Below are 22,866 nucleotides of genomic sequence, written 5' to 3' on the forward strand. Positions count from 1 at the left end.
TGTCCCCAGGATCACATAAAAATGGCACACAGAATGAGTTAATCCAATGGTCACAATTGTCAGAACATAGTAGGGAATAGGGGCAGTTGTTTTGTCTAGTCATTGTAAAATTTTGGAACTCTTATTAAAATGACCCAGTAAAATAATTTATGCATTTTGGAAATGGCAAGGGATTAGAAGGAATCTTTACCTAGAGTCCATTATTTAGAAAATTATGAATTACTCATTTTTTGAATCCAATGTTTAATAGCATTTTGTAAAATTATACTTTTCAATATTTCATAGCTTAAGCTTTACTGCCCAAACTTTGAAGATCTTTTTTAACATCAGAGACTAAAATATGTTATCTTTTTTTTCTATTTCTATTAGAAACTTAAAAATACACATGTTTTTCTGGGCAGATTGAATTGCACATTTATCTACATTATACTTTTTTTAAAAAAAAAACTTTCTTAATTTCAAATGTGTCATACTATGAACTCAATCTAAAGAATTATATAAAAATTGAATTCCCAACTGCAATTACTCTAATCATTTCCTTAGTTATTCTTCCAGTTAATCACCTTTTTAAAGTAGCAGTTTTGAAAACAAATGCACTAGAGGAATAAAATTCCTAACATATTCCAAGTAATAAATTAGTTGAATAGGTCTTAGTCTACTTGGAGGAAAATATTTTTGGATGCCATCCTCCAATAACTTATTCAGAATTACCATTCTTCTTTCCAGCAGAAATTACAGCTAGAGAGAAGCATTTTGATTTTCAGCTGACAGTTTAGGGTTAAGATATGATTCCAGGTAACAGAAGCCAATGAGAGTACACCCAGTTGATGTTTGTGACATCATCTTCTAGTCGGAGTACACAGAACAGCTGAGGCAGCGTTCAGTTTCAGCCCGAGTGCCATTATGATGGATGTTTACATGTCTTCATTGAGAGCCAATTATCTTGCTTTTGTGTGAGGCCCAAGGATCACTCATGCTGCCAGGCTGCGCAGAGCGCTGTTGGATCTAGCTGAACGAATTGTTTTCTCTGTTTCGGGTAAGAGCCTGCTCCGTTTACCTTCTCCTTTGCAATAGGGGTGGATGTGTCTCCCGGAAAGAAGAGTGCAAAGACTGGGAGCTAAGGGAAGTGTTCCTATCTGGTAAGCTTTTAATCAGAGCAATGTTTAGCATCGTTAAAAGGAGGGACAGATGTAGCTAAAGGGATGGGGGGGGGGGAGCTGCTGATGTGTATCTGGCAAACTAATTTGTAGTAGAAAATGGATAGCAGGTATTTCAGCTTTTCCTTAGAAAACAGAAAGTAAGTGATACCACAGGACTGCAATCTTTTATATATGTTTTAAACTATTCTGCGTATGAATACCATTCTGCCTCGTTTCTTCATATTTTGCTACTAATGGCAAAACGGGCAAAATAGTCAAAGCATTTAAAATGAGTCCAAGTTTCTAATTGCTAAATGACAGTTCTTTGGGACAGTTGTTCTAAAGTTGTGCCTGGCCAGCAAATACAGCATTTACCAAGTGAGCATAAGGCTTCAGTTTAGAAATGAATTTGGGGTTACTTTCCATGCAAATCTACCCTTTTAACCAAAAGAAATGGAAATAGCAACTAATTTTAAGGAAGAGTGTAGGGTATTTCTCCCCTGTTACAAAGTTGATTGTGCCAAGTGCTTTGGGGTGTGTAGGTAGCACTGTGTTTATGCATTTCAGAGTCATGAAGAGCTCTGCATGTTCTAAATATTTCTCAATATTGATATTTTCATCTAAGGATCCTTTTCATGTTATAGCTAATCAAATATCTTTACAGCTGCTGAACTGCTCTGGATATAAGTGATTGAAACTGATAGAGATCTTAAAATACAAATATGCTAAAATCTCTTAATTGACTGAAAATGTCCCTAAGCTACTAAGAGAATTTAATAAAAAAAAAAAATACATTTGGTTCTTCGGATGTCTGCTCTAATGGTGTAAAGTAGCAGACTATTTAAGTTGATTGAAAGGTTTTCTTTATGAGATAAAGACAGCAAAAACATAAATAGGTGTGACTGAATTTAACATGCTTTTTATTTGAAAAGCTCTCTGTCAGTCTCCTGCAATAAAGTTTTGAATAATGACCACTTCATTTGGCTTTGATATGCCTTTGCTCTTTAGATGTATTTTTAGTCTTTTTTAAAAAAGCATAAAGTATTTGCTCTGTCTTTTCAAACCAGTAATGTTAAGAATTAGAAATCAGAATCTGAGGTATTCAAGTTGTGCTGAAAGACGGCAGGGGTTTCTCAGCAATGTCTCACTCTCTGTCTTCTGCTAGCCTGGTCCTGTTTGGCATCACTATTGTTCAATTTGACTCCTGCATTCTGTTTACTCCTGAACAAATCTGAGCTTATAGTGTCCAGTGCACATTAATGCAATCTAAAGAATGGGTCTTTTCGTCTGATTCAAGACAATATGGAATCAATCAAACTTCAAAAACTTTTTAAGTATACTTTGGGAGTTCATCTTACTTAGAGAAATATCTATATTTGTAGATACTGTGAATTTCAAAATCACTGGACTTGAAAAAGATTCAAAATTAGCATTATAGAAGTTTTGTACTGTGAATTCAAAGTATAATGATGCATTGCTTGGAAATGAAGTTTGCCTTCATTTCTTTTTCCTTAAGAGCTTTAAAACAGAATTGAATGGCCCATGAGTATGGATGCTGTTATTTTCACACAGGATCAATTTTGACTAAGAGAAAGCATTAGTTTCCTAACAGTTAATTCTACTAAAAGCTGTTTGTATCAATCTGTCCACAGTTGATAGAATCTTATTCACTCAGTGAGCAGTCTGGACATTAACGTTGTATTTTGCTGTGTATTGGAGTGCACTTATTTCTGTTTTAGCCTCTCCATTAACACATGCACTGTACTAGTTGTGATTATTATCATAAGAACTTTCTTTCCTAGTTTCTTTTTGCATCTCTGTGCCATGTGTATACATAGGATGTGATTTGCCAGTTGATAAACTTCATTATCTGAAGACTTTTAGCTTTTATTTCTCTCTTAAGGGAACACACCAGTGGGATCATAGCAATTCCCTTTACCACACACTTCGGAGGAAAATACCTCCATGACAGTGACATAAGTAAAAGATGCTATGTGTTCTGCAGGGTTTCCTAATATTTTCTAATACACACATGCTGGTTTTGTCTGAGTTGGGTAATCATTAGTAATTTATAATTTTGAGTGTGGTTCTCTTTGTATGTGGCACACCACATAGTTAACAGTCACAAAGGTCTTAAAAAGAGCAAGGAGTCATGGTGATGAACAGGTCCCTCAGATAGTCTTTGCAGTTCTTTGCATTTCTCAGATCACGGGAGAGAGGAGTCATCACACTTGGAAGTTGTCTCTGGCTATGATTGGTCTGATTGAAATGTACATGTTTTGGGGAACGTTTGTACATTCTCTCCTACACTTTAATGCAAGTCTCTTCATCAACTGTCTAGAATGATACCATTTAGTTTTCTAACTTTTCAGCTCAAGCACTCAGATGCACCATAAGCTTTAGGCTCTAGCCAACTTTCTACTTAGGCAACGTGTAGTTACTATGTTGGTATCTTAGTTTGAGATTGTAGGATTTTTAGGCTAATTATGTGTACGTTGCAACTTATATTTTATATGGACAAAAATCATTCATTTTTAGTAGCTGTTGTGTGATAAAATACGTGATTTCATACTTCTAAGGAAATAGGAATCTTGTAATTTATAGTAGGAATTGTAACTTAATCTCAGCACCCATCGATTCCTTAAACCAATAGCAGAGGATGAAGGGCACAGACACAGGTTTATAGATGTCAGTACAATCAATCAAGCAATCAATTCATCTCTTACTCTCTTTTCACATATTTAGGCATCAAACTAAGTGTTAACTCTTTGACTGTCTACTCTGTGCCAAGGTCATATCTATGTACTTAGTTAATAAAACTGAAAATATAGGAGAACATGCTACATCATTCTTTCTTTTCATCTGGCAAGGTTTCACCTTTAAACCCAAAGTTTACAGTATTTAGCTTAAAGTATGATGAAGAAAACTTAGAGCTATTTGGACCTTGCGAGAACCTGGCACCAGGTTTCTTCCTCACCCCATAATGGCCCCCTCTATCAAGATATGTTTTTCATTGCTCTGCCTCTCAGACCCTCCGACAACCCAGCGATCCAGATACCCCGATGTTCTCATTCTCCATACTCTCCCCTCTACAAGACCCTCAAACTCCACCCCCAGTTTACTAAGGAAATCTCATCTATTTCCCCTTTCCAGGGCAATCTGTGCATCCCTCTTAGGGTCATCTTTGTTACTTAGCTTCTATGAGGTTGCAGATTGTAGCCTGGTTATCCTTTCCTTCATATCTGACATCCATTTATGAGTGAGTACATACCCTGTTTGTCTTTCCAGGTCTAGGTTACCTCACTCAGGATGATTTTTTTCTAGTTCCATCCATTTGCCTGAATATTTCATAATGTCATTGTTCTTCACTGCTGAGCAATACTCCATTGTGTAAATGTACCAGATTTTCTTTATCCATTCTTCAGTTGAGGGGCATTTAGGTTGTTCCCATGTTCTGTCTATTATGAACAATGACACAAGATAAGACTCCTAGAAATAGTAGAGAGGGTACCTGAACTGGCCTTCTTCTGTAATCAGATTGGTGACTACCTTAATTGCCATTGTAGAGCCTTCATCTATTAACTGATGGAAGCAGATACAGAGATATTCACAGCCAAGCACTGGGCCTATCCCATGGAGTCCAGTTGAAGAGAGGGAGAAGGGATTATGTGTGTGTGTGTGTGTGTGTGTGTGTGTGTGTGTGTGTGTGTCAAGATTATGACAGAAAACCCACAGGGACAGTTTACTGGAGCTTGTGGGAGCTCATAGAATCTAGACCCACAGCTAGAGAACCTGCATGGGACTGACCTAGGCCCTATGAATGTGAATGACAGTTGTGTAATTTGGTCTGTTTGTGGGGTCCCTTTTAGTGGGATCTGAATCTATGCCTGGTGCATGAGATGGCTTTTTGGAACCTATTCACTATGGTGGGAGGCCTAGCTCTGCCTTCATGCAGAGGGGAAGGAGCTTGATCCTGCCTCAACTTGATATGCCATGCTTTGTTACTCCCATGGGAGGCCTACCCTTTCTGAGGAGTGGATGAGGTGGCATAGAAAGGTGGTGCTGGGGAGATGGAAGGAAAGGAGGGAGGAGAAACTGTGGTTGGGATGTAATTTTTTTTTAAATTAAAAAAAAAAAAGAAAATAAGAGACCAATGTTGAGGGATGGCCTCATTTATACTTTTGATGTTTACATTTAAGTTCTAAGATACTGGAATCCAAAATGATTTTCAGTAACTTTTTCTTTTCCAAGACAGGGTTTCTCTGTGTAGCTTTGTGCCTTTCCTGGAACTCACTTGGTAGTCCAGGCTGGCCTCGAACTCACCGAGATCCACCTGGGTCTGCATCCTGAGTGCTGGGATTAAAGGCGTGTGCCACCACCGCCCGGCTGCTAAATTTTCTTTTTTTTAAAGATTTATTTATTTATTATTATGTATACAGCATGTATGACTGCTGGCCAGAAGAGGGCACCAGATCTCATTATAGATGAGTGTGAGGCACCATGTGGTTGCTGGGAATTGAACTTAGGACCTCTGGAAGAGCAGTCAGTGCTCTTAACCTCTGATCCATCTCTCCAGCCTGATTTTCTGTAACTTTTATATTCAGATTTTGTGAAAGAATCTCCCAAATATTTTACAATAAACATTTGATTATAAGTATTTTAACTGCAATTTGACAAAAACTGTAATATTTAATGTGTAGTGAGTTGTAGTCATCAGACATTTTGGACTATGTTTATTTGTATTATAATGTAAACCAGCGTTTTTCGTCCTGTTTTATAAAAGAGTCCTCAGCAATGAAATGCATTTAGTTAACCATTTACTTTTAGTACAGTTCATTTACAAAAACAGACAATAAGGAATTGGGGAACTTTTTAACTTATGTTAATAAAAAAGTATCTTTCAAGAAATAGTAACATGTCTAAACAAGCAAATAAAACAATATGTAGCTTAATATATACTTTTTTCAGTAGTCCAAATTTTATTAACATTAGTTTTTAAGATAACTTGAGCCCACTGTAATATTTAGTAGAAATTCAAATTTGTTGACAGAATTTAAAAGAAAAGAAGTGTGAAATGCAACTTCATAAGAAAATAAATCATCCTATACATAGAACTTATTGTTGAAGAAACGAGTGCTGGATGGGGTCAAGCAATTAGCTGCTGAAGAGTTTTTCTTTTCTTTTTTTTTCTTTCTTTTTTTGGTTTTTTGAGACAGGGTTTCTCTGTGTAGCTTTGTGCCTGTCCTGGAACTCACTTGGTAGCCCAGGCTGGCCTCAAACTCACAGAGATCTGCCTGGCTCTGCCTCCTGAGTGCTGGGATTAAAGGCGTGTGCCACCACCGCCCGGCTTGAAGAGTTTTTCTAATGATATACATACAAATTATTGAATAATTCAAGTTCATGGATTAAGCTCAAAACATTTCACTCTTGGTAAATAGTGCATATTTCAAAATAATAATCCTCAATATACTGTGTTTATTAGAGCACATATGTGAAATCTGTGTAGAATTGAGTACCAAGGGAATTCAATAATTAAAATTAGGATTTTTAAATCTGCTTCTCATTCTGGATGGAGAATCATAGAGCTAGCACATCACTTTCAGAGTTGAGTGAATTATGAAGACTTTCTCTTTTCAGTTTCAAAGAGAGTTGCCATGAGACTTGAGGAAGAAGGGCATATATGGCAGGAGGCATTACTCAGTGAATGCTTTGCCAAGAAGTTTTAGAAGGCACTGGGCCTTGGAATGAGTTGTCCTCACCTAATGGCATTTCCAAATTTATTTTTGTAATGTTGGTGATGGAGACAACATAAATTGAGGTCAAAGTGTTTTAGTGTCAAATTCTACCAAAAAGAGAGAATTAGCTCTTTTATGTGTTATTGATTTCTTTAGTGAGAAGGTGAGAAAGTCATCTTGGCCACAGTCTTCACAAAAGCATTGTTCTGCTGATGTGCCAGGATCTACTGCAAAAGATGCAGTTGTATGCCCATGGCACTGTGTCAATGTGGGAAAAAAAAATGATTTCTTCCTAGAAATGAGTACAGATATTCTTATGGCAAGTCAATCACATGAAACAATGAGCTGAAATGGGAGGTAGGGCAGATGAAAATCTGCTCTGATAGACAAGGCTATAGTATACAATTAAGTTCCACAAACTGTCCTCGCACTGAAATACAGGAGACCATCTAATGAGGTTAGCAAATAGTTCCGCTGAACCTTTTAAGTCAGCAGCAGGTGTGTTCACACATGCTTCCTTGTTTTCCTGCATTGGTGGTAAGAATAGTTTCTGCCACCAGACAATGTGAGTAAAAAGTCTTCTCTCACACATTTATATCATTTATGTCTTCACATGAAAAGGATGATAAAAATGCCTACTACTGGGGTTGTTCTGAAAAATGTGTGTTCTTGAGACTGTGTGCACTAATCTTATGAATGCTGAAGACCACACCTAGATGTAGTAAATGCTCAATTAGTCTTGACTCTTGCTCGTATTTTTATTGTTAGTGATTTGCTTAGTAGTGTATAGGTGTGTTTTGTGTATCTGTGTTTGTGTGTGTGTATGTAAGTCTCTCTGTGTGGGGGGTAGTGTTTACTGTAAAGCCTTCTTTAACACTGATATTTACAGTCATGTAACTCTAATAATGTAAGTCAATTCCCATTATTTGAACTAATAATAGTAAGTACACAGAAAAGAGTGATTTTAGTGAACATAAGTGAGAGATAAAAGCTTATTCTTTACTGCATATAAGAACTTTGAGATGCCTCTCAAATTTATAACTGAAAATCTAAAATGATATCATGTAATATATCATATACAAATAAAAACCTAAATGTCTGAATCAACTCTCACTTGAATTTATTCTACTCTTTTATTGTATTTAATTTACACTTTTCTAATATTCAGCAGCATATTAATTAATGTTGGTGATGGGGTGGAAGAAATTAAGCTGATGTTTTAACTCAAGCTATTCCATATTGTTAACACACTTGTTTTTCTTTTGTTTTTTGAGACAGGGTTTCTTTGTGTAGTTTTGCACCTTTCCTGGAACTCACTTGGTAGCCCAGGCTGGCCTCTAACTCACAGAGATCCACCTGGCTCTGCCTCCTGAGTGCTGGGAATAAAGGTGTGCTCCACCACGGCCCGGCCACACTTTTTTTTTTTAAAGGAAAGATAAAAAGTTTTATTTTTAAAACAAGTTCACACATGCATGCGTATGTTTGTTTGTCTCCTTTTGCTTCAGTGAAACATTTACATATATCCCAAAATTTTGTTAAGTGAGTCACAAATATATTGAAATTAAAAAAAGAAAACATTCTTCTTTCATAAGTTTGTATCTTAAAGAATCAAGGTGTTGTTAATGAAATTCTAAAATGCAAAAGAAACATCCAATCATTCAGTTAAGTTACTTTTCTTTTTATCTAAGAGTACTATTCCATTCTTCCAATTATTTAAGGCTAGGCAACAAATTATTTTACTTTTAAGGTATATAGGCAATGACCAGAACACCCCAGCTGCTCCAAAGAAGCTGACAGGCTAGGAGACAAGACCAAGCGGGATATAAATGCTTATAGTGTATTGTGTTGTGAAAAGTACTCGGGGAACAGAAACAATAAGTATATCATTTTTTCCTTGGGAAAAAAAAAAACAGATTTCTAAAGAACACACTATTGAGTCTATCAAAACAGGTTAAAAAATGTACAGATACTCTACAGAACTTGCACAGAGGGACTTCTGATAAATATAAAATCAAAACTACCAGGACAAACCACAATGGATTCAGAGAAAGACTGTTAGTGTAGCTTGAAGGAAGGAGGGTGTGGGAAAAAATTAAAAATTAATGTCAATCTATGAGAATAGGTGCTCCTTGCAAAATGTTGCTGTGTAACTGGTTATAACTGACCACAAGAGGCTCCTTGGCTGGAGGGATTTTAGGCCCTTTAAACTAGAAATACAGTGGACAGTTTGCAATGAGACAGCTGGCTGTAGTCTTGAATAAATGGGAAATGTTTCCTAGATGAGTCCAGTTGAAGGATTTGTCTTGGACTATTTAAGTTAATCTGACATATCAGAGGAGCAGGAAAGGCCCAGAGACTAATCTTCCCTGCATTGCAACTAATGTTATTAGACATCCTATCTCATAAATTTATATTAAATAAAGGGTTATAGAAAATGGAATAGCTAAATACCCCCAAAACAGAGAGTATAGAGTTTACTTTTTATCACTGATAAACAACATAACCAAAAGCAAAATCAAGAGAAAGGGGTTTATTAGGCTTCTAGCTTACTTTCCATCACTAGGGGACTCAGGGGGAGGAGCTCAAATCATGAACCAGGAGGCAGAAACTAAGAAGAGACCATTGAGGAATGATGCTCACTTCCTTGCTTCCACTGGTTGCTTTATTTTTATAGCCCAGGGTCACCTACCCAGGGTAGCCACCTCCTACAGACCCTTCAACATCAATCATAAATCAAGACAATGCCCACAGGACAATCCTGTGGATGCATTCCTCAATTAATGTTCTCTTTTCCTACTTGGTTGAAATTTGTATCAGGAAGACAAAACCTAATCAGCACTCATTTCCTTTCCAGTGTAACATTTTTAATAAGTTGTATTAATAAGGTAAACACAAATCAATTCAGGGAGGACAGAGTGTCTAAATCGTTGTAAAGCATGCCACTCTGAGTGCATCCATTTATACACTAAGATGAGATTCACATACAGAGAAATGTTTGACACCCAAGAGGAACAAAACAATTAGACATGGTGGAGAGCTGCCCACACTGGTAGTGTTTTGATCTCCATGGAAGAGAAGACCAGACAGAACAATGGGCAGTGATGACACTGTATTAATAAAAAAGAGGTAATGGCAGACAAGAGAGGACAGGATAGGCTTGTTAATGGAAAACCAAGATCACTGAATCATAGTTTGAGTAGTTCTAGTTTATTTGTTCATTTTGTCATATATGAATGTGGGGGGTATACATATTTGAGTATGAGCATATGGGGGCCAATGGTTGACATCCTCTCATTTATTTCTCTATAGTGCACTTCACCTCATTAGTATTACTATTTTCATAAGCTTTACCATTAACAAACTTTACAATTAAATTAAAAAATCACATATCAAAGTAAACAAAACCCATAATCTTAGCAACTCAACCAAATTCTATAGATTAAGAACTAGCATTTGGATTCACTACAGGCAGGTCCAGTCCCCTCCTTCCCGGCTGAGCAAAGTGTCCCTGTGTAAGCCCAAGGTTCCAAACAGCCAGCTCATGCACTAAGGACAGGTCCGGGTCCCACTGCCTGGGGGCCTCCCAAACAGTTAAAGCTATTCAGTTGTCTCACTTATCCAGAGGGCCTGATCCAGCTGGGGGCTCCACAGCCTTTGGTTCATTATTCATGTGCTTCCATTTGTTTGGCTATTTGTCCCCGTGCTTTTCCAATCATGGTCTCAACAATTCACAGTCTTACGGCCCCTCCTCTTTCTTGACAATTGGACTCCTGGAGCTCTACCTGGGGCCTGGCCGAGGATCTCTGCATCCACTTCCATCAGTTATTGGATGAGAGTTCCAGCACGACCTTTAGGGTGTTTGGCCATCTGATCACCAGTCTAGGTCAGATCAGGATTTCTCTCGACCATTGCCAACAGTCTACAGAGGATGTATCATTGTGGATTTCTGGGGACCTCTCCAGCACTCTGCCTATTCCTGTTCTCATGTGGTCTTCATTTATCATGGTCTGTTATTCCTTGTTCTCCCTTTCTGTTCTTGATCCAGTTGGGATCTTCTGCTCCCCTAAGCTCTCTTTCCCTCGAACCTTGCCCTTCATTACTCCCACTGTCGTCCAGGTTGTTCATGTAGATCTCATCCCTGGAAGAGATGGGAAAGGAGGGGAGGGGCAGGGGGGAAGGTGGGGATGGGTGTGGGAGGGGAGAGGACAGGGGAATCCATGACTGATGTGTAAAATTAAAACACAAATATTATAAATTTTAAAAAAGGAGAAAAAAAAAAGATGAAGGAAAAAAATGTTACAAGGGGGAAAAAAAAAGAACTAGCATTTGGAATGGAAGCTTTGAAGCTCCACAGTCAATGTTATACATTTAACATTGAAAATTTGTTATGCACTTTTCCCCCACCAACACGATAAAATAAAAACTAAGAAACAGTTAGCTTTATATCCTCCTTTGTAAGCCATACCCTTTACCTGACTTACATGCTTCCTTATACATTCACATGGGACACAAGAATCTCTTAACCTTTTCTTTTAACAATGTGCTTGGGTTTAGAGAAGGAGTGAGCCAATTCCATCTCCAAAGGCAGCTGGGAATTTGGGCGTAGTTTTTCTTACTACTTCCTGCTGGAGGGGGGCACTGTATCTTATGGGGACATAAAACAAATTTTAGAATTATGGAGTAGTCCGTGAGGGTGAACCTCTGAGCCAGTTGCCTTGAAACCATTCTGGATGTTGGATCATCTGGGCCATGGTGTCATCGGAGATCTTTCAGGTGGTCTTGGCTGATCAAACCTGATGTATCTTAATCTGGAACAAATCCACAGCCTCTGGCTTTCTGTGGAAACAAAAGCAGAGACTCTTTTCCAAAGCAACATATCCTTATATCCAAATTTTGAAGTCAAGGTACCTTTAAAATTTACATATTTGTTTAACTCAACAGCTTTTACAATCAAATCTTTTTCTGCAGCTAAAAATCCCAAAGACAAAACAAACCAGATTCTCTGTGCAATATCCATCTTTGTAAAACTGAAATGCTTCTGTGGCTGCTGACTCCGCCCATCTCAGCTTCCCAACACGGCGGTTGTACAGTTTACCGCCAGCTCTGGGTCTGGAGCCATGTGTACCATCAACTCTCAGAAGCAGTTCTATCAAAGCAGCGCATAGCCCAGAACCCCCCCCCCCCCTTTTTTTTTTAATTAGCAAAGACTAAATCCACCATGCAGCAGAGTAAAGTGTCACTTGTAGACTCCTCATTCCCGCCACACTGCAGGTCAGACGCACATGCCAGGAACCCGCCATAGTAGCTCAAACCTGCAGGCTGCCGCTAACTTGAGAGAGACAACTAGGAAGCTGTTTTTAGCTCCATTTTAGAATCTTTTTTCTTAGGTTTTAGGTGGAAATTCTTGCCAACACGTTGGGCTCCATTTGTAGTTAGAGTTTTCCTGCCTGGCCCAGTCAGGACAAATGTCTCTTACCCGCCAGTCCCACAGTCGCTCAGACCCAACCAAGGAAGCAAACAGAAACTTACATTGTTTAGAAACTGGCCGTGGCAGGCTTCTTGCTATCTGCTCCTTCTATCTTAAATTAACCCATTTCTGTTAGTCTATACTTTGCCACATGGCTTGTGGCTTACCAGTGTCTTTACATGTTGCTTTTCATGGCAGCGGCTGGCAGTGTCTCTCTCCAGCCTTCTACTTCCCAGAATTCTTTTCTCTCTTGTCCCGCCTATACTTCCTGCTTGGCCACTGGCCAATCAGAACTTTATTTACACAGAGCGATATCCACAGGAGAGAACATTTGGTTTCTTCCTTTCTGAAAGTGTGTGACCTCACTTGAAGCTGCACATTCTGAACCTAACCATTTTTTTCTGCAAAATCAACCTTTTTTTTCCCATTTAACTGAGTAGTGTACACAACACACACACACACACACACACACACACACACACACACACACACCCCTGTGTATACATTTGTTTATTTACTAAATTTTCATTGTTCATTCATCTGTTGGTGGGAAACCAAATTGATTCTGATTATTGCTCTCATTAATAAAGTGGCAATAAACATTGGTGCAAACACCTTTATGATAGGCTATAAATTTCTCTGTGTGTATTCCCAGGAGTTTGGTAGCTGGTTATATGGTAGTACTATTTTTAAGTTTTTGACTGATTTCCAAATTGATTGCCATATGTATTAATTTTCAGTCCCACCCACAAGTAATAAGGGTCCCTTTCATTCTGCATGTTCTCCAACATTTCCTGTCATATTTGTTGTGAATCTCCATTCTGAGGTGAGGTAGTATCTCAAAGCAATGTTAATTTACATTTCTCTGATGATTAGGGACATTGAGCATTTTAAAATAGTTACTGGCCAATTGTGTTTCTATTATTGAAATTATCTATCAGTTTATTCCCTACTGGTTAAATGGGCAGTTTTATTTTCTGCAATTCTTTGTATATTCTGAACATTAAACCCTTGTGATAAATATTTTCTTCTATTCTTTGGGCTGTCAAATCTGATGATTCTCTCTCTCTCTTCTCTGTCCCTCTTTTTCTCTCTCACTCTATGCTTCTTTTTCTCTCTTCCTCTCCCTCCCCTCTTTCCTAGCATGTACAATATAAGATGTTCTATGACACTACATCCACATCACCATGTTGTGCTCAAACTTTTTAATGTGAGCAAAGTGTATCTTTTCTCCCTTTAACTTTTTTTTCCAGAGGTAGTTGTCACAGAGATAGAATGTCTGACTAACACTGTATTAACTCTCAACACACAAGAACTGCTTAAGAAAGCTGCAAGTGAGACACTTAAAAAAGGAAGAGGGAATAGACCCGAAGACAATAAACAGGATGGACTATAAAACATCAGGTTTACTTGAAACCATCTGCAACATCTGCCCATAGGCAGGATGAGTCTATCAGAAGATAGCTATAAATTCCAGCTGAATATGTATGTATAAGTCATTTTGTCACCATGATCCTCATCTCTGAATATTTCCTCCTACTTATATGTGAATGATGACATAATTATAAGGCACAAATGTTTGAATAAGATTGTACATGTAAAACATAAATTGTAACATAAATACTATGAGTATATTCTTGTAAAACTTATAAATATAGTAAAGAAAACTGGAATGCACAGATAGGCAAGGACATGAAGATGATGTAAAGACTGCAAATAAAATGGGGTGGGTGGTTATAATACTTGAAACTGATTATAGCTGCCAGTGCTGTACCCTAAAATGTAATTGAGACAGAGGGGCTAAGACATAGGACAGACACAAACAGACTGAAAATATAGGAACAAAGAAAATTGCACTTTAGATTGAAAGAAGGTCATTGTTGGCCTTAAAGTAGTCCACAATACTAGATAGCAAGGTAGCCAGCAGGAAATTGACAGTTAGCAATTTCAGTCATGCTCAGGCAATTTAGAGTTGAACAGCAATAAAGACCTGCTAGACAGAACTGTCAAGTAATGACACCTTCAGAGATGACAAACTTTATTGGTGGTCACATGTGTGAAAAAGTAACAATAAAAATTCAGAATGGATCTCATGTCAGTGATCCCTGCATATAGGAGGAAGACACGTAAGGGTAGCTATGGTTCAATGAGCTACACAGTGAAATCCAGGATAGCCTGAGATACAAAGTGATCCCCTCGTCAAAGAACAACAACAAAATAAACAAAAGGTAGCATTAGTTTTGCAACTTAATCTTCCTAACTTATGTTAAATGTATTTACAATGAAGTATTCATGAAAGATCTACTGAAGTTTAAAAACTTTATCATAGGAAAATGATACCATTTTATCTACTAAGATAGAAAGAATGGTGATTATTTTACCCGGAAGTGACTTTATTCTTAAGAGAATTACTGTGCTTTAGTTCAAAAATCATTTATAAGTACCTTAATAAATGAAAATAACTTCCCATTTTTAAGTTGATGTACAAATGAGCCTTCTGACATTAATAGATGAACTTCAGGGTTGGGGATTTATCTCAGTGGTAGAGCGCTTGCCTAGCAAGTGCAAGGGCCTGGGTTTGGTCCTCAGTTTTGGAAAAAACAAAAAGACATGAGCTTCACAGAAAGTCATGAAGTGTTCAAAAGTTTACCACAATTCATCATGTTGTATACATACATACATACATATATTTGTGTATTTATGTACAAGAATTAGTACAAAGTTTCTCATAACGAGGTTGGACAAATTAAGTGAAAGGAAAGGATAAACATATGATAAATATACATTTTTCTCTGTATATCAATAAACATGAGTTCTGATGGAAATTTCTATTATAATATGTGACTATAGATCACAGGTTTATCCTCACAGATTTATGGTGATTGTAGTTATTCTTAAAATATTTACTATTAGAGGCAAACACTTTCTTTAATTTATCTCTTCCTGTTTTACAAAAACATATAGTGTCTGAACATTTTAGACCGAAGAGAAACGTTATCTCTGCTATTTTCAAAGTAATATAAACCTGAACAAGGCAAGTTACTCTTAGCCTACCATCTAAGAAGAATTGCTGTGAACTGTGGTTACAGAGAAAGTGAGGTCACAGGGTGATGCTCAAACTAGAAGATCTTGACATAGCAGTTTACGTAGGAGAACTCATGGCATCTCACAAGACAGAGACATTTTAAAGCAGTGTTTTATAGTCATGCTGTATTACAATCCCTAGACCCCAGCTAACAAAAAGAGATGTGGTTAAAACAAAAGTCTGGTTGTGCACATAAACAGGATCAAAACCACAATGAAGTTCAAGTTAAGACAGAACATAATATCTTAGGTATGATAAGTGGGAATAGTCAAAACGTATGAACTAAAAACAGGAATCTAGTTTCTAGGCACTCTGTGAAATAAGAGCCTCATTCCAGGAAACTGGTACTAAAACCATATTTGTACCAAACATGAGGCAACCGGGAGCCAGTTATTCACAGCAATCTAATTACTAAATGGAGATTTTGAAGAGAATTTGCAGAAACTAAAGATGATTTGGAAATACAGGTTGGGCTAGTAGTAGCTCAACTAGAAAAAGATGGACAACTCGAATACCACTCACCCTATCCTTTGGCATATTTCGTTGTAGGTTACCATTGTAGTATTTAGTTCAAAGTCCTAGCTCTAGAATCACTTGGTTGTTTTCTCTTTTCAATTAGTCATGTTGTGTCCAATAGGAAGGGAGGGAAAGAGAGACACCGTCTTGTATTTGTTCAAAGGAATGCTATGAGAATTGAAGACAACAATGACAACTAGCCCATAGTTCCTATGATTTACCTGCTCCAAATACACAGCTTTGGATTTTGGTACATGTTTCCTTCTTAGAGTGCTACATATCTGACACATGTCCCGCTTCACGAATTATTTTGTCAGTGACCTTTGTAAAACATTCCCAGAACTTCTTGCATGTGTGCAGAATTTGCTTCTGTATTTTGAGAACATTTCAGTTTTCCTTATCCTGTACTTTAGTTGACCATTTTCTTCTCTGTGTCTCCCATTAGACTGTAAGCCCAATGTGTTTTGGGATTTGAAAAGTTGCATCCACTGCCTTATCAGCAATATTAGGACCATGTAGAAGCTCATTAAATGGCAATTAAGTGAGTATATGGTAAGAAACCTCAGGCACAGATCCCTCTGGAAGGATTCTTAATCACAGTTTAATTTGGGAAATAGTAGAGTCAAAACTAGAAGGACAGTGGTGGGAAATAAAGTTCATTTCAGAAGGCAGCAGTGAAACCCACCCTCCATTAATCTCTGCCTACCTCCTGCCCTAGTGATATTGATGGGATCCTTCATGCTGAGAGCATCTCTCCCTGCTCTCAATCTGCCATGTCAGTCACTATCATTCGCCATTGACGTTTTGTAAACATTTTTTGGAAACTGATCAACAACTGATAATTAGCATCTCAGTCAAAGCAAACTTTGAGGAAACTGCAGCACACGTGTTGTGCTTGTGAGAACATTAGCATGTGTAATAGTGTGTGTGTGTTTATTTTTTTGTTATTATTATTATGTGTTTTAATTTTATACATCAGCCATGGGTTCCACTGTCCTCTCCCCTCCAGCCCCCAACCCCAACTGCCCCCAGCCCCTCCCCTCCATTCCATTGTCAGCCAGGACCAAGACACCCAATGGGGATTTATTTAAACCTGGTGGATTCAGTACAGGCAGGTCCTATCCCATCCTTCCAGGCTGAACATGTGTCCCTATGTAAGCCCAAGGTTCCAAACAGCCAGCTCATGCACTAAGGACAGGTTCTGGTCCCACAGTCTGGATGCCTCCCAAACAGTTCAATCTATTCAATTGTCTCACTTATCCAGAGGGCCTGATCAAGCTGGGGGCTCCATAGCCATTGGTACATAATTCTTGTGCTTTCTTTCGATTGGCTATTTGCCCCTGTGCTTTTTGCAATATTGGATTCAACAATTCACACTCTTGCAGACCCTCCTCTATCTCGACAGTTGGACACCTGGAGTTCCACCTGGGGCATGGCCAAGGATCTTTGCATCCACTTCCATCAGTTATTGGATGAGAGTTCCAAGATGACTGTTAGGGTGTTTAGTCATCTGATCACCAGACTAGGTCAGATCAGGCTTTCTCTTGACCATTGCCAGCAGTCTGCAGAGGATATATCATTGTGGATTTCTGGGGACCTCTCCAGCACTCTGCATATTCCTGTTCTTATGTGGTCTTCATTTATCATGGTCTGTTATTCCTCATTCTCCCTTTCTGTTCTTGATCCAGCTGGGATCTCCTGCTCCCCTAAGCTTTCTTTCCCTCAAATCTTGCCCTTCATTACTCCCACTGTTATCTAGGTTGTTCATGTATATCTCATCCATTTCTCTGTCATTGGGTGATCTCTGGGTCTTTCCTAGGGTTCTGATTTCTAGGTAGCCTCTCTGGAGCTGTGTAGCAGTCTAGTCATCTTTGTTTTACATCTGGTATCCTCCTATGAGTGAGTACATACCATGTTTGTCCTTCTGAATCTGGGTTAACTCACTCAGGATGATTTTTTTCTAGATCCATCCATTTGCCTGCAAACCTCATGATGTCATTGATTTTTCTGTACTCCACTGTGTACCATATTTTCTTTATCCATTCTTCAGTTGAAGGGCATCTAGGTTGTTTCCAGGTTCTGGCTATTACAAACAATGCTGATATGAACATAGCTGAGCAAATGCCCTTGTGGTATGATTGAGCATTCCTTGGGCATATGCCCAAGAGTGCTACAGCTGGGTCTTGGGGGGAGATGGAGTCCCAATTTTCTAAGGAAGCGCCATATTGATTTCCAAAGTGGCTATACAAGCTTGCATTCCCACCAGCAGTGGAGGAGAGTTCCCCTTGCACCACATCCTCTCCAGCATAAGCTGTCTTCTGTGTTTTTGATCTTAGCCATTCTGACAGGTGTAAGGTGGTATCACAGAGTCGTTTTGATTTGCATTTCCCAGATAATTAGGGATGTTGAGCAATTCCTTAAATGTCTTTTAGCCATTTGAACTTCCTCTGTTGAGAATTCTCTATTTAGTTCTATAGCCAATTTCTTAATTGGACTGTTGGGCATTTTGATGTCTAATTTCTTGAGTTCTTTATATATTCTGGATATCAGCCCTCTGTCAGATGTGGGGTTGGTGAAGACCTTTTCCCATTCTGTAGGCTGTCCCTTTGTCTTGTTGACCTGGTCCTTTCCTCTACACAAGCTTCTCAGTTTCAACAGGTCCCATTGATTGATGGTTTCTCTCAGTGTCTGTGCTACTGGTGATATATTTAGAAAGTGATCTCCAGTGCCAATGCATTCAAGAGTACTTCCTACTTTCTCTTCTATCAGGTTCAGAGTAACTGGATTTATGTTCAGTTCTTTGTTCCACTTGGACTTAAGTTTTGTGCATGGTGACAGATATGGATCTATTTGCAGCCTTGTATACATTGACATCCAGTTATGCCAGCACCATTTGTTGAGGATGCGTTCTGTTTTCCATTGTACATTTTTGGATTTTTTGTCAAAAATTATATGTTCATAGGTGTGCAGGTTAATGTGAGGGTCTTCAGTTCGATTCCATTGGCCCACATTTTGGTTTTTATGCCAGTACCAAGCTGTTTTTATTAGAGTAGCTCTATAGTACAGCTTGAGGTCGGGGATTATGATGCCTCCAGAGGTTGTTTTATTGTACAGGATACTGTTGGCTATCCTGAGTTTTTTGTTTTTCCATATGAAGTTGAGTATTATTCTTTCCAGATCTGTGAAGAATTGTGTTGGCAATTTGATGGGGATTGTGTTGAATCTGTAGATTGCTTTTAGTAAGATCGCCATTTTTACTATGTTAATGCTGCCTATCCATGAGCATGGGAGATCTTTCCATTTTCCGACATCTTCTTCAATTTCTTTTTTCAGGGAATTAAAGTTCTTGTTATATAGGTCCTTCACATGCTTAGGTAGAGTAACCCCAAGATATTTTGAACCATTTGTGGCTATTGTAAAGGGTGATGTATCTCTGATTTCCTTTTCAGCCTGTTTGTCTCTTGTATATAGGAGGGCTACTGATTTTTTTGAGTTGATCTTGTATCCTGCTATGTTGCTGAAGGTTTTTATTAGCTGTATCAGTTCCTTGGTTGAATTTTTGGGGTCACTCATGTATACTATCATGTCATCTGCAAATAGGGAGAGCTTGACTTCTTCCTTTCCAATTTGTATCCTCTTAATCTCTTTGTGTTTTCTTATAGCTCTGGCTAGAACTTCAAGTACTATATTGAATAAGTATGGGGAGAGGAGACAGCCTTCCCTTGTTCCTGAGTTTAGTGGTATTGCTTTGAGTTTTTCTTCATTTAATTTGATGTTGGCTGTTGGCTTGCTGTAGATTGCTTTTATTATGTTTAGGTATGTTCCCTGTATTCCTGATTGCTCCAAGACCTTTATCATGAAGGGGTGTTGGATTTTGTCAAATGCCTTTTCTCCATCTAGTGCGATGGCCATGTGGTTTTTTTCTTTGAGTTTGTTTATATGGTGTATTACATTGATGAACTTTCATATGTTGAGCCACCCTTGCATCCCTGGGATGAAGCCTACTTGATCATGGTGGATAATTGCTTTGATGTGTTCTTGGAGTCTGTTCGCCAGAACTTTAATGCATATTTTTGCATCAATGTTCATGAGGGAGATCGGTCTGTAGTTCTCTTTCTTTGTTGCTTCTTTGTTTGGTTTAGGGATCAGTATTAAGTCTTCTCTGAAGATCTGGTAGAATTCTGCAGTGAAACCATCTGGTCCAGGGCTTTTTTGGTTGGGAGAATTTTAATGACTGATTCTCTTTCCTTAGGGGTTATTGAACTATTTAAATGGTTTATCTGGTCTTGATTTAACTTAGGTATGTGGTTCTCTGGATTTCCTCATTGTCTGTTATTATGTACCCCTTTTCATTTCTGATTTTCCTAATTTGGATGTTCTATTTCTGTCTTTTGGTTAGTTTGGAGAAGGGCTTGTTGATCTTGTTACTCTTCTCAAAAAACCAACTCTATGTTTCATTAATCCTTTGAATTTTTCTCTTTATTTCTATTTTATTAATTTCAGCTCTCAATTTGATAATTTCCTGGCATCTGTTCCTCCTGAGAGACTTTGCTTCTTCTTGTTTAAGGGCTGTCAAGTCACTAGCATGAGATTTCTCCAGCTTCTTTATGTGGGCATTCAGTGCTATGAATTTCCCTCTTAGCACTGCTTTTATAGTATCCCATAAGTTTGGGTATGTAGTGTATTAATTTTCATTGATCTCTAGGAAGTCTTTAATTTCTTTCTTTATTTCTTCCTTACCCCATTGGCGAATCAGTTGAGCATTATTCAGTTTCCATGAGATTGTAGGATTTCTGTAGTTTTTTCTGTTGTTGAAATCTAACTTTAAACCATGGTGGTCTGATAGAACACAGGAGGTTATTCTAATTGTTTTGTATCTGTTGAGATTTGCTTTGTGGCCAAGTATGTGGTCAATTTTAGAGAAGGTTCCATGGGGTGCTGAGAAGAAGGTATATTCTTTTTTGTTTGGGTGAAATGTTCTGTAGATATCGATTAAGTCCATTTGAGCCATAACATCTGTTAAGTCCATTATGTCTCTGTAAAGTTTCAATTTGGCGGATCTGTCCAGAGGTGAAAGTGGGGTGTTGAAATCTCCCACTATTAATGTGTAGGGTTTTATATGTGATTTGAGCTTTAGTAATGTTTCTTTTACATAAGTGGGTGCCCCTGTGTTTAGGGCATAAATGTTCAGAATTGAGACTTCACCTTGGTGGATCTTTCCTGTGATGAGTATATAATCATCTCTTTTGATTGATTTTAGTTTAAAGTCTATTTTGCTGGATATTAGGATGGCTACACCAGCTTGCTTCTTAAGACCATTTGATTGGAAAGTCTTTTCCTAGCCTTTTATTCTTAGGAGGTGTCTGTCTTTGAATTTGAGGTGTGTTTCTTGTATGCAGCAGAAAGATGGGTCCTGTTTTCGTATCCTTTCTGTTAGTCTGTGTCTTTTTATAGGTGAATTAAGTCCATTGATATTAAGGGATATTAATGACCAGTGATTGTTCGTTCCTGTTGTTATTTTTATTTTTTGGTGGTAGTGTGTGTGTACTTTTCTTCTTTGGGGTTTACTGCTGTGGTGTTATCTATTGCCTGTGTTTTCATGGGTGTATCTGCCCTCCTTAGGTTGGAATTTTCCCTCTAGTGCTTTCTGTAGGGCTGGGTTTGTGGATAAGTATTGTTTAAATCTGGTTTTGTCTTGGAAGGTCTTGTTCACTCCATCTATGATGATTGAAAGTTTTGCTGGGTATATTAGTCTAGGCTGGCATCCATGGTCTTTTAGTGTCTACATTATATCTCTCCAGATACTTCTGGCTTTCAAAGTCTCCATTGAGAAATCGGGTGTTATTCTGATGGTTTTGACTTTATAAGTCACTTGGCCTTTTATCTTTGCTGCCCTTAATATTCTTTCTTTATTCTGTACGTTTAGTTGTTTAATTATTATATGGTGATGGGACTTTTTTGAGGGTCTAGTCTGTTTGGTGTTCTATAGGCTTCTTGTATCTTCCTAGGCATTTCCTCCTTTAAGTTGGGAAAGTTTTCTTCTATGCAATATATTTTAAATATATTTTCTGTGCCTTTGAGTTGGTATTCTTCTCCTTCCTCTATCCCTATTATTCGTGGGTTTGGTCTTTTCATGGTGTTCCAAATTTCTTGGATTATTTTGCGTCATGACTTTTTTTGTTTTAGTGTTTTCTTTGACTGATGAATCTATTTCTTCTACCGTATCTTTAACACCAGAGATCCTCTCTTCCTTCTCTTGCATTCTGTTGGTTATACTTGTATCTGAAGTTCCGGTTCATTTAAACAGATTTTCTATTTCTAGCATTCCTTCTGCTAGTGTCTTCTTCATTTTTTCTATTTCCCTCTTCAGGTCTTGGACTGTTTCCCTTGCTTTTTCATGATTTCTTTCAAGGACTTATTGTTTTCTCCTGCTTTAACTGTCCTTTCCTCTAGTTTTTTTTTTTTTTTTTTATAGCATTCTTCCCATTTTTTGTTTGTCTGTTCCTCTACTTTATTTTTGATTTCTTCTATATAAGGCTCTAGCCTCTTCATGATGTTACTTATAAGGTTGTTTTCTTCTTCTTCCATTCTGTGATGTTCAGGTCTAGCTGTTGGAGAAGGGCTAGGTTCTGGTGATGCTGTATTGCTCTTTATTTTGTTGTATGTACTACTGCCTTGGTGTCTGCCCATCTCCTCCTGGGTTCATTCTTGGTCTTATCAGTGTACTTGGTCCAGAGAGAGCTGGCAGATTTAGGGAGCCTCTCTCTGGTCCAGATGGAAGCTCTGGGCTGGATGGGAGCACTGGTCCAGATGAGAGTGCTGGCGGGATAGGAGCTGGAGGGCTGGACTCTGAGTCTCGGGAAGTCCCTGGGGTCTCTTTATTTTGTCCAGATTTCAGCTCGTCTTGTCCAGATGGGAGTTCCT

At 38.2% G+C, this 22,866-nt stretch overlaps 1 protein-coding gene across 1 annotated transcript in view; it reads left to right on the plus strand.

Moving 5' to 3' along the window:
- The first annotated feature begins 857 nt into the window (after positions 1–857).
- Positions 858–22,866, plus strand: part of Mgat4c (MGAT4 family member C) — a 255,566-nt gene continuing 233,557 nt past the window's right edge. The window contains exon 1 of the mRNA XM_036169807.1: positions 858–1,139. The gene's annotated coding sequence lies outside the window, so the exon portion shown is untranslated. The remainder of the gene's footprint in view (positions 1,140–22,866) is intronic.

The sequence above is a fragment of the Onychomys torridus genome, chromosome 20 (genome assembly GCF_903995425.1).
Source record: "Onychomys torridus chromosome 20, mOncTor1.1, whole genome shotgun sequence".
NCBI classification, from domain to species: Eukaryota; Metazoa; Chordata; class Mammalia; order Rodentia; family Cricetidae; genus Onychomys; species Onychomys torridus.